General features: G+C 44.5%; 1 protein-coding gene and 1 pseudogene across 7 annotated transcripts in view; both read right to left on the reverse strand.

Annotated features, from left to right (window-relative positions):
• Nucleotides 1–13,148, reverse strand: part of PPHLN1 (periphilin 1) — a 139,895-nt gene extending 126,747 nt beyond the window's left edge. For all 7 annotated transcript variants that reach the window (XM_073328028.1, XM_073328026.1, XM_073328025.1 and 4 more), the window contains exon 1: nucleotides 13,046–13,148. The gene's annotated coding sequence lies outside the window, so the exon portion shown is untranslated. The remainder of the gene's footprint in view (nucleotides 1–13,045) is intronic.
• On the reverse strand, nucleotides 6,990–8,497 carry LOC140910124 (histone H4-like; annotated as a pseudogene).
• Nucleotides 13,149–13,168: the final 20 nt, after the last annotated feature.

The raw sequence follows: 13,168 nt of genomic DNA on the forward strand, positions 1-13,168 counted from the left end.
GGCTGGAAACGTTATACAAGATAGAGCAAATAACAGGTCCTATCTTGTATAATCTATTCAGGCTGATGAAGCAAAAACATATTTCCAAAAATTTGCTCTCTTTACTAAAAGGACTGTGCTTGCAATTTGAATCCGCTTTCCTGTTAAAGTTTATTTTCAACCTTGTAACATGAAGCCTCGTTAATTGCCAACAATTAATATTGTAGAACAACAATAGCACATACTAACGTTAAGGCACATACCAAATTTCATTGATTTATCTATATTAAAGCGTTTGAGATATTAATTAAAAAACTTGGAAAATATTTCGAATATTTTTACAGCAAAGTTTCATAAGAAAAACTAACTTGCAGTTTATAAATAAAAATTTATATTATGTATATTAAAAATACTTCTTACTTCATTAAAACTGCAAGAAACATGTTAAAATATTAAAATATACTTTAATAATAGTTTTGTGTAAAAAGAAAATGCGATTATTTTTATTCAGAAAATCCAAAATAAATTTGAAGTACCTTAAGTGGTTAAGATATCACAAGCAGGTACATTATAAAAAAAATAATGCTTTTGTTCATTGCTTTTCAAAGATCTTAACAAGAAACATATGTATGCGGTAGCAGCACACGAAGATTTAGCCATGGCGTCAACAAAAACAATCAAATCTGCCCCCCCATGATTGATAGCCTATTTACGGAAAAGGATCTCAACAACGTCTTTACTTTTGAATTTGAAAAGCCCAAATTTTGGCTTTTGGGAAAAGCAAAGAAGAAATCAGCAACGTGCAAGTTGGAAAAGGAAGTGAATGGCGACCTCAAACCAAGTAACTTCAAGACAAGTGAAGCAAGTGCCATGAAAAGTTTCAACCTATATAAAACATAACCATCTTGAAAACTCTGGTTACAAAAAAGGACCAGGAAGATAAGGCAAAACAGAAAGCTGACGCAACTAAACGATGTTCATCTGGCTCTTTGAAAACTCCTGGAGAAAAGATTTTTTGTGGAGCTTCATCTGAAAAGAAACCCAAAATTGAGCAAACAAAACTTAACTCGTATTTGAAGTCCTCAAAGGTTACAGTCACCATCGATGCCAATACTTTCCGTGAAGGGCTGATGGAAATGGTTTGCTTGAGTTCATCACGGCTCACGACCTTCAAGCTAAAGAACAAAGGATTCCAAAAAATTGCAGGTGAAATGAGTTGGCAGCTTGGTGTTTTGACAGGGCACGATGCGATTCATCGTTTAGTTGTCAGCATAGCTGAGTCTGGTCACGAAGAGCTCAAGAAAGCTTTGGAGTAAAAATTGTGTTACCTGAAAATGGATGCGGCAACCCGTGGAAACAGAAATTTCCTTGAAATCAACGCTCAGTACTAGGAAGAAAAAGAAAAGATAAAAGTGTGGTAAAAACCTTAGACATAATCAATACTGAAGGGCATCACAATTCTTTGTACATGGAAAGTCAAGTAAAAGCTATTTTAGAAAAATTTGGGATCAGTGAAATGCAAATGCTCAGCATCTGCGTTGACAATTCAGCAAACACAACGTGTGCCGTCAAAAATTTCAATGAGGACAATGAAACCATTTCTACCTCTGAGAACAGGGATGTGGAAAGAACAAGCTATTTTGCCTGATGAAGGAACTAAGGGAATGGATGAAATCAAACTCAACTGCTGCTGGATGCTGCTGCGCAATGGGTTAATGACCCTAGCCTCATACTTCCAACATGGCTTCATGAGGACAACTCAAAAGTCCAGCTGATGACATGTGGTATTCACACTCTTCAGTTGGTAATCTGGGATGAACTGAACAAAGAACATGCGAAGAAATTTCTGGCAAAAATTCGACAAGTCGTCATCAAACTACGAACACCAAGTAACTCAATCACTGGATACTGTGACTCGCTGGGGTTCAACATTTGCGATGATTGATCGGCTTCTTGTTTTTCAATCTTACTGTGAACAAGTGCCTGCTGCTGGAACAAGAGAACTCAAGTTAACAAAAGCTGAATGGGACAAAGTGAAGAACCTGCGAGACCTCTTGGCAAAGTCAAACCAAACAACTGTGACTCTTCAAGCTGTTGATGTAACCCCGGGAGTTTTAATGAAGGAATAGCGAAAACTGTCAGAATTCTTGCAAGAAAACGGTGGACAAATTGCAGAAGGAATTCTATCCTCCATGCAGAAATGCGAAGAGAAGCTTTTTGACAATATTCATTTCCTTGCTGGAGTTTATGTTGACCCATGGTATCGGATTCTTCTTACCTTAAGGGAAATACCAAAGGCAAAGGAATGGCTCCTTGATATTGCTCAACAACTCAAAAAAAAAAATCTATTGTTACATTTGACCTCAGCAAAAGAGGTTGAAGAAAACAAAACAACAAAAGGAGTCAACAATCAAATCTGCGGTTTCGGAAAGTTCACATCCTTCAGAAATAGCAGGCTGTTCTCAAACTTCCGTCTCCGCTCTGAACTTGTTCAAGCGTCCATCCCTGAGATGTCTTCAATCATCAGAGGGAAATGGAGATAATTCAAGCACCAATTCTTCAGAAGATGATGCCTTCGAAAAGGAATTGGATAAACAAGACAGACATCAGCGAGTTTCTGCGATTCATAATTGTAATGAAGCATTATTAGAGAGAAACTTTCAGGAAGATTGTGAGGTGATGGAGTCTATTAGTAGGCTAAAAGTTAAGTCTGTTTTTGAGGCCATTCACAGCTACCCACACCGCATTCAGGATGCCTGTAGAATTGTTTCAAGCATGCCAACAACTCAAGCTCATGTAGAGCAACCGTTTTCGGCTTTAAAGTTAATTTTAAATGATTTGCGGCAGGCTATGAAAGACAACTTGATTGCTGCAATAATTTTTTACAGAATGAATTATGAATTATTCTAGTTTATATCATTGTTGATGACATTTAAATTGTTTTAAAAGTATGAATAAAAATAATGTTTTTTCAAAATTACAGTATGCATTTTTTTATTTAGTTAAAAATTAATTTGAATAGGAGCGTGGAGCGGAGTCGGAGCGGAGCTGGAGCAGTCATTATTGGTGCCAGAGCAGAGCTGGAGCAGAGCAATTCAAAAATTTGATTGCTCCAAATCCCTGGTTTTATTTATTATTAATATAAACAGAAAGGTTGTTGGTAGGTGTTAGTAATTAGTAGAACTTAGGCAGTTCTAATTATAACATCCTTGTGCAGCGGAGACACTGCTCTGGCCAGGTAACAAGACACAAGATGGGTGAGGTAATATCTTTTATTGGATCAACTTCTGCTGATGAGACAGACAAGCTTTTGAGCTTATACAGAGCTCTTCTTCATGTCGGGGAAACATACTCGGGGCAAGTCTACACCACAAAATTAAGCTGACTTAAGTTACATCGACGCACAACCACTGCAGTTTTATCAGCTTTAAACATACACACTATGGTCCTTGTGTTGGCGATATGCATCCTCACCAAGAGTGCTTGCACCAATTTAACGGATAGTGTGGGGAATTGCGGGATGGTTCTGAAAGGCAGCAACAATCAATGTAAGCAACACACTGGGCTTGGCGACACTTGCGAGTTAGAGTGCATTAAAGCAGCCCCAGGCACCCTACTTCACTACCCGCCCATGCTGGCAAGGCACACAGAGCACTCTGACTCCACAGCTAGAGCACTCCTGGTACTCCACCTCGGCGAGAAGATTAACATTTGTTGCGCCTTGGCTGAAATGCCCACGTGTCAGTGTGAACGAGGTGTTGCATTACTGTGCTCTGATCAGCCTCTGGAAACGTCCCATAATCCCCTTAAGTCAAGTGGCCACTCCTCTCATGGTTTGGAATCGCACCAGGACCACAGATATGCCCTTTGAAAGCTCCATTTCTGACAGCCGGCATGCTTATCTGCTCCGAGACAAAGCAACCATTACTGTAGAATGCTGTGTGTGAGAGAGAGAGGGGCGAGGGAGAGGGGGTCTGCTGCTGTCTGAACTTACAAGACAGCATGCTGACATGTTCTCAGCCCCCTCAAAAACCCACTCTCTCTCCCCACACATACACACAACAAACTGCCTGTCACACTCCACCCACCCCACCCCCATTTGAAAAGCACATTGCAGCCACTTGCATGCTGGGATAGCTACCACAATGCACTGCTCTCTGTGGCCCTTGCAAGAGCTGCTAATGTGGCCACACCAGTGCGCTTGTGGCTGTCAGTGTGGACAGATTGTAGCGCTTTCCCTACTGCGCTCTACGAAGGCTGGTTTAACTCAAAGCACTCTACATCTGCAAGTGTAGCCATGCCTATTATCTGCACTGAGGGCTAGTCTATACTAGAAGTGGTACAGCGGCACCGCTGTAGCATATCTGGTGAAAACGCTCTCTGCCAACATGAGAGAGCTCTCCTGTTGACATAGCTCTGCCCACACTGGCACTTAGGTCAGTGTAACTTACATCACTCACGGGGTGGTTTATTCACATCCCTGAACGATATAAGTTATACCAACATAACCTGTAGTGTAGGGAAGCCCTGACACTGCATCGACTTAACTATGTCAACTTAAGCGCTACGCCTCTCGTGGAGGTGGAGTTATTAAGTTGGTGTAGTGGGTAAGTGAGTTGCATCTGTGGAAGCTACATTTTAGTGGAGAGGCTTACAGAATTAGGTCAGCATAAGCTGCCTTATGTTGACCTAACTTAGTAGTATAGACCAGACTTCAGAGTGTCACACCTAAAATACAAGGTGGAACATCTTATTTAGCATAAGTAATTAACACATATTTCAAGGGACCATTCAGGGTAAAGTGGCCCATTAACACCCCTCCAATCATAAGGGGGAAAAGGAGGGAAGAATGGGAGGTGGGGGGTGTCAGTGTCTTAGAGATTATTGTAATAACACATAAATCCAGTGTGTCTATTTAGTCTATGATTTTTAGTGTCTAGTAAAGTTATGAATTTAAGCTCCCTGGCTTGTCCTTTAAAAGTGTCATGAAAGATTCCTTTGAGGATGAGGACTGATAAGTCAGATATAATCACTTAGTGATCACGGCCACACCACCACTGCATGAGATACCACCAACAACCTCTTACATAGCACATTTCATCAGTAGATCTCAAGGACAGAAACATTATTCCCATTATACACATGGGGAAACAGAGGCAGAGAGAGGTGAAATGACTTAGGCAAAGTCACCCAGCAGGCCAGTCAAAAAGTCAGGACTAGGGCCGAGGTATTCTTAGCCCTGGTCCACACTGCGGGGGGTCGACCTAAGATATGCAACTTCAGCTACACGAATAGCGTACCTGAAGTTGGCGTATCTTAGGTCGACTTACCTGGCCACAAGGACAGCAGCGAGTCAACGGGGAGCATGTTCGGGGATCAATCACTACCCGCCGATCCGGCAGGTAGTGAAGACCTGCCCTGAGTCTCAGTCAACTGTTCACTACACCAGTCCACACAGCTGCTTTGTGATTTCCAAGCGTCACCACACTAGCCTCGCACACTGTGTTATAGTGGAATGGGGATAATGGTCATGCTTTGTAACGTTTGGAGTATGTAGCCGCTAATAAGACTAGTGAGAGAAAACTCAGATATGGTCTACATCCCAAGAACTTGACAGTTTTATTACAAAGTGGGTACAGTAACTAAGTATGTGAAAGAAGCCTGGGATATGTCTGTCTCCTCCCTCATAACATATACAACCCCACCCCATCACTGCCAGTTCACCTTCCCCTTCCCATCCCATATAGCCACTAGCACTTTAGAAGCCAGGGGTGTACAAAAAAAACATTAATAGAATCTGTAAACTTCAAGAAAAGTGGTTTTTTAGGGTTTTTTTTTTTTTTTTGGAGGGAGAGAGCTGTATCTCAGGAACCTTTTGCTCAAATGAATCATAGAATCATAGAATATCAGGGTTGGAAGGGACCCCAGAAGGTCATCTAGTCCAACCCCCTGCTCAAAGCAGGACCAATTCCCAGTTAAATCATCCCAGCCAGGGCTTTGTCAAGCCTGACCTTAAAAACCTCTAAGGAAGGAGATTCTACCACCTCCCTAGGTAACACATTCCAGTGTTTCACCACCCTCTTAGTGAAAAAGTTTTTCCTAATATCCAATCTAAACCTCCCCCACTGCAACTTGAGACCATTACTCCTCGTTCTGTCATCTGCTACCATTGAGAACAGTCTAGAGCCATCCTCTTTGGAACCCCCTTTCAGGTAGTTGAAAGCAGCTATCAAATCCCCCCTCATTCTTCTCTTCTGCAGGCTAAACAATCCCAGTTCCCTCAGCCTCTCCTCATAACTCATGTGTTCCAGTCCCCTAATCATTTTTGTTGCCCTTCGCTGGACTCTCTCCAATTTATCCACATCCTTCTTGAAGTGTGGGGCCCAAAACTGGACACAGTTCTCCAGATGAGGCCTCACCAATGTCGAATAGAGGGGAACGATCACGTCCCTCGATCTGCTCGCTATGCCCCTACTTATACATCCCAAAATGCCATTGGCCTTCTTGGCAACAAGGGCACACTGCTGACTCATATCCAGCTTCTCGTCCACTGTCACCCCTAGGTCCTTTTCTGCAGAACTGCTGCCTAGCCATTCGGTCCCTAGTCTGTAGCTGTGCATTGGGTTCTACCGTCCTAAGTGCAGGACTCTGCACTTATCCTTATTGAACCTCATCAGATTCCTTTTGGCCCAATCTTCCAATTGGTCTAGGTCCTTCTGTATCCTATCCCTCCCCTCCAGCGTATCTACCACTCCTCCCAGTTTAGTATCATCCGCAAATTTGCTGAGAGTGCAATCCACACCATCCTCCAGATCATTTATGAAGATATTGAATAAAACCGGCCCCAGGACCGACCCTTGGGGCACTCCACTTGATACCGGCTGCCAACTAGACATGGAGCCATTGATCACTACCCGTTGAGCCCGACAATTTAGCCAGCTTTCTACCCACCTTATAGTGCATTCATCCAGCCCATACTTCCTTAACTTGCTGACAAGAATACTATGGGAGACCGTGTCAAAAGCTTTGCTAAAGTCAAGAAACAATACATCCACTGCTTTCCCTTCATCCACAGAACCAGTAATCTCATCATAAAAGGCGATTAGATTAGTCAGGCATGACCTTCCCTTGGTGAATCCATGCTGGCTGTTCCTGATCACTTTCCTCTCATGCAAGTGCTTCAGAATTGATTCTTTGAGGACCTGCTCCATGATTTTTCCAGGGACTGAGGTGAGGCTGACTGGCCTGTAGTTCCCAGGATCTTCCTTCTTCCCTTTTTTAAAGATTGGCACTACATTAGCCTTTTTCCAGTCATCCGGGACTTCCCCGGTTCGCCACGAGTTTTCAAAGATAATGGCCAGTGGCTCTGCAATCACAGCCGCCAATTCCTTCAGCACTCTCGGATGCAACTCGTCCGGCCCCATGGACTCGAAATTTGGTTCACTAAACCTATCCCGCTCCCCCAATGAGACATATCAAATTTCCAAGACAACCTGTACCCTTATACAGAATTTAGAGCACTAGAAGAATCCTCTTTTAAACAGAAAAAACTTCCTAATCTTAACATAGTAGACCTGGTGCTCCACTACAATACTGTATGATATTAATCATCAGTAAGGCTACAATTTTGTCAGAGTTCGCGGAAGTCACTAGTAATCTCAGTGGGTATTTCCATCCTTACCCCCCAGTGCTTGGGAAACATGTGACGTGCATCAAGTATGCTTGTTCTCAACTGCCCGGCCTCAGCTGTGTGGTTTTGATGCAAATGACCCTAAATCTGGATCACTAATATTACCCTCCTCCCTTGTGAGTAAGGCTACAAATCTGTCATGGAGGACACAGATTCCATGATTTTACAAGACTTCCATGACTTCTTGAAAACTCCAATAATTCAGCCCCAGGCAGCAGGGCTGGGGCTTCGGCTTCACTAAATCCATGATTTATCATTCATTGCCCATGTCCTGTCTGTGAATATTAATAAAAATACCTGTGCCAAAACCATAGCCTTACCCATGAGGCACACCAAATTTCAAGGCAATCCAAGTAACAGTACAGATTTTAGAGCACCCAGAAGAGTCAAGCTTTAAACAGAAAGTTGGCCTTAACCTTAACTCTAAGTTCTGTTTTCTTTGTTTTATTGACACTGTTTATTTTAGTCTCCATATCAATACAGAGTACAACCATGGCACTTTAGAGCATAGACCACATTCATGGCAGTGACAGACTTCAGCTTGGCATGCACCGTGTATGTGGCAGCATCTTGGATCACATTCTCAAAAAATACCTTCAGGACCACCCCCACCCGAGTCTCTTCGTATATGAAGCCCGAGATGCACTTCACATCTCCACAATGAGCCAAGTGGTGAACAGCTGGCTTCATAATGCCCTAAATGTTATCGCTCAGTACCTTTCCATTAAACTCGGCAACTCCTTTTCCAAGCCCCTTGCCTCTTTGGCCACACCCAAATACGTCCACTAAGTTTACAGACAAAGCGTTAACTATAGCATACCTGGCAGTTCAGTATAATATTGCAAGCTGTCAGTCAAGTCAAAGATTCTCTGAGTCTTACATGAAAGTGATCCAAAAGCAAAACAGACAGAATTTCTGAGAACATTTTATGAAAGATAAACGAAAGAGCAAAACTTGGTGATACCACAATACCCAGCGTTTTCAGAATGGTCAGTGATACCATCTGACTTTGTTTTACTTTTTTACATCATGATCCATAGGACTTGCCATACGGGATCAGATCCACAGCAATCTAGTCCACTATTCTCTCTCTGACTGACAATGGTCAGCACAAGAAGAAAGAAAAATCAGTTACCAAGAAATACCACAGAAATACCAAAGTAGGAAGATGAGGGGTAATCTGCCCCATCAAAGGTTTTTATCCTCATCTCTAATAGTTTGAGATTGGCTTATACCCAGAAGCCTGAGGTTTTATACCCCTTCCAATTTATAACAACTCTTGATATTCTTGTTATCCATATAAAAGTCTAACTCCTCTTTGAATCTTGCTAAATACTAAGGGTATGTCTACACTGGCAGAGCTACATCGCTGGCAGCTACAGTTCTGCTCAGAGAGCACTGAAGGGAAACCGCTGTACCATGTTCATACTGTCAGCTGCTTGCGCAATAGTGTTCACATTTGCGGCACTTGTAGCGGTATTTGGAGCAGTGCACTCTGGGAAGCTAACCCACAGAGCATCTCTTCCGCCACTAAGAGTTGTGGGAAGGCGTAGGGGGCCGCGGCGCATCCTGGGTCCTGTCCCAATGCCCCATGATGCATTGCTTTGCACCCCAGCAACCTCTGTGCTTCAGTCCACATTTGGTGCCATCTTTCAATGGTTTGTGTACTTCGTGCTCTGCTCTGCCTCCTTGGTCTGCAGGAATGGATCCCGCCCTGTTGACCAATATGCTGCTCGCTCTCACTAACACATCACAAAAAAGTGGCAGTGGAGTTATTCCTTAAACTACATATGCAAGAACAGTTCAACATTGATCTTGCCATGCGTAGTAGCTACGACACGAGATTGCTTGTTGCATTCACGGAGGTGACCAACCACAGTGTAATGCCACTTATGGGCTCGGGAAACAAGCACTGAGTGGTGGGATCACATCATCATGCATGTCTGGGGTGAGTAGCAGTGGCTGCAGAACTTTCGCATGAGGAAAGCCACATTCATTCGACTGTGTGATGAGCTCGGCCCAGCCCTGAGGTGCAAGGACACAAGAATGAGAGCTGCACTGTCGCTGGAGAACCGCGTGGTGATTGCACTGTGGAAGCTGGCTACTTCAGACTGCTACTGATTGGTTGCTAACCAGTTCAGAGTGGGAGAGTCGACTGTTGGACTCGTGTTGACGGAAGTGTACAGGGCCATTAATCGCATTCTGCTCCAAAAGACTGACTCTGGGCAATGTGTATGACATTGTGGATGGCTTTGCACAAATGGGTTTCCCTAACTGCAGAGGGGCAATAGATGGCACACACATTCCAATTCTGGCACCAGACCACCAAGCCGCTGAGTACATTAATCGGAAGGGATATTTCTCAATGTTATCCAGGCGCTTGTGGATCACCCTGTGTGTTTCACAGACTGTCATAAATATAAAGGGAAGGGTAAACCCCTTTGAAATCCCTCCTGGCCAGGGGAAAGCTCCTCTCACCTGTAAAGGGTTAAGAAGCTAAAGGTAACCTCGCTGGCACCTGACCAAAATGACCAATGAGGAGACAAGATACCTTCAAAAGCTGGGAGGAGGGAGAGAAACAAAGGGTCTGTGTGTCTGTCTATATGCTGGTTTCTGCCAGGGATAGACCAGGAATGGAGTCTTAAAACTTTTAGTAAGTAATCTAGCTAGGTGTGTGTTAGATTATGATTTCTTTAAATGGCTGAGAAAAGAATTGTGCTGAATAGAATAACTATTTCTGTCTGTGTATCTTTTTTGTAACTAAAGTTTTGCCTAGAGGGGTTCTCTATGTTTTTGAATCTAATTACCCTGTAAGATATCTACCATCCTGATTTTACAGGGGGGATTTCTTTATTTCTATTTACTTCTATTTTTATTAAAAGTCTTCGTGTAAGAAAACTGAATGCTTTTTCATTGTTCTCAGATCCAAGGGTTTGGGTCTGTGGTCACCTATGCAAATTGGTGAGGCTTTTTATCCAACATTTCCCAGGAAAGGGGGGGGTGCAAGTGTTGGGAGGATTGTGCATTGTTCTTAAGATCCAAGGGTCTGGGTCTGTAGTCACCTAGGCAAATTGGTGAGGCTTTTTACCAAACCTTGTCCAGGAAGTGGGGTGCAAGGTTTTGGGAAGTATTTTGGGGGGAAGGACGCGTCCAAACAGCTCTTCCCCAGTAACCAGTATTAGTTTGGTGGTGGTAGCGGCCAGTCCAAGGACAACGGGTGGAATATTTTGTACCTTGGGAAAGTTTTGACCTAAGCTGGTAAAGATAAGCTTAGGAGGTTTTTCATGCAGGTCCCCACATCTGTACCCTAGAGTTCAGAGTGGGGGAGGAACCTTGACACAGACATTAGCACAGGCTGGTCCGGAAAGGTGCATGAGACACACATCTTTCGGAACATTGGCCTGTTCAGGAAACTGCAAGCAAGGACTTTCTTCATAGACCAAAAGATCATTGTAGGGGAAGTTGATATGCCCATCATTATCCAGGGAGACCCTGCCTACCCTTAAATGCTGTGGCTTATGAAGCCATACACAGGGCACCCTGACAGAAGCAAGGAGTGGTTCAACAACAGGCTGAGCAAGTGCAGAATGACTGTTGAGTGTGCTTTTAGCCATTTAAAAGCCAGCTGGCGCTGCCTCTGTGATTTAACAGATTTGTTAAAAAGTCCTGATCCTACAGTGCACCCAACATGAAAACGCACTAAAAGAGTATGTGCAGGGGTATGAGTGCACAGAGAAGTTTGTGGGTTTGGAGCCTTAGCTTCATCCTTACTCATTTTTAGTTATGACTTAATTGGAAAAAGTCATCTACACAAAGCCTGCTAAGGGTGAAGGTATATAACCAATAACCATGACAAAGGGAGCTGAAAATCTCAATACCTCTTTTGTCACATATCAGTTTTACATTCTTTTAGTTTACTAGTCAGAGATTACAAGGCCAGAAGGGACCTTGGTAACCATCTAGTCCAGTGGTCCCCAAACATTGTACCTCGCCCTACCCATTACCCATGTCTGCACTTCTCATCCCTGGAGCCAGGTCCCCATTGTTACTCCAAGGCCTCAATACAGCTCAAAATTCTTTGCGAGTTCTCCCCAACCTGGCAAAGGTCCAGCCACTCACCCTTCTCTCTACAAAGCTCCAGTTCTTTTGCATTTTTCAAATATTACTCAACAGCTCTTTAAGATAAAGAAATATCATTCATTTTACATATAGAAGTATGTAACACAGAAAAATCAAGGACAAAATTTGTGTCCACCTCCAAAAATTGTAGTTTAAGTCATCTGCACATAGGATGCCTGATGGCAGGCCAGAGTTAGAAGCCAGTTGTTCTGGGCCCCAGTCTGCTGCCTTAACCACAGATTAGCTATTTTCCTTCATGCAACATCCTTTCACATTCAGTAATTTCATCGTATTTAAATTATTTGCTAGACATATTAATGTGTATGTCCCACAGCACATTGCAGAGATGACTTTCTGATGGATTTTAGAAAGAACGTAAATTCAGTTTAAAACAAGACTTAGCTGCAATATTATACAAGACAAGAAATGCCATCACTTAGTTCCATAATTAGCCCTCCAAAGATAAGCAGCAAAGTTTGAACAGGAGACCTTCAGACCACCACAGACCTCTGTCACCTGGGGTGCTGTAACAATTTGTATAGAGGAGGGTGTAGAAAGCTATTAAACCAATCTGTAAATACTGTATATGACAGAAACCACTTCAAACCAGGGGGTACGGCCGCACCCCTAGTTCCAGCACCTATGTCTACCATTTGAGCTAGCAAATACTTCGCAAGCGGTTTCCCCAGCTGTTTGGTACCAACAGGAAGGCAGCGCTGGGAACACAGGTGCCTGGTCCTCTTTCCAGCCCTGGGGCAGAAGCAGGGGCTAGTGGTTAGAGCAGCGGTTACAGTCTGCCAAGCACCGCGCCTGGGTACCGACGCCTCAGGAGGCAGCGTGGTTACACGAAGGGTCTAACGTATGAGGCCTGGGTTCAGTCTCAGCTCTGCCCAAAGTGACCATCATCCGCCGCAGCCACATTATCCGTGGATCAGGCGTTGGGAGGCGCGGCCGCCCCGCGCTGGGGAGCGCGGTCAAGGGCGGGCCGCACTGACACCCCGGCCGTCAGGAGAAGGGAGGGGAGGGGAGCTCGTGCGCTGCCTGCTCGGCGTGCTGCGAGCAAGCGGCTGCCGCGCTCCGGCCATCACAAGGGCAACGCAGGCTCGTCGGGAGCCGGGGCAGCTCTGGGTCGGAGCGGGGGCTCAAGCGGCTGCCGTTCGCCCCGGGGCGTGGGTCCCTCACGGGGCTGTGCACGCGGGAGCAGAAAAACCGGAAACGACCCACTCAACCGCCCGTAGCACCGCCTCGCGCACTTACCCCCCACGCGCCGGCTCGTGGTGTTTCTGCCCTGAAGCGACAGCGGGCCCGGTTCGTGGTCCTAGGCCACTTCCGGCGCTTTTCGTGATGTAACCGGCAATACCCGCCTGCCGGCTAGCATTC

This window comes from Lepidochelys kempii, chromosome 1 (assembly GCF_965140285.1).
Source record: "Lepidochelys kempii isolate rLepKem1 chromosome 1, rLepKem1.hap1, whole genome shotgun sequence".
Classification (NCBI taxonomy): Eukaryota; Metazoa; Chordata; order Testudines; family Cheloniidae; genus Lepidochelys; species Lepidochelys kempii.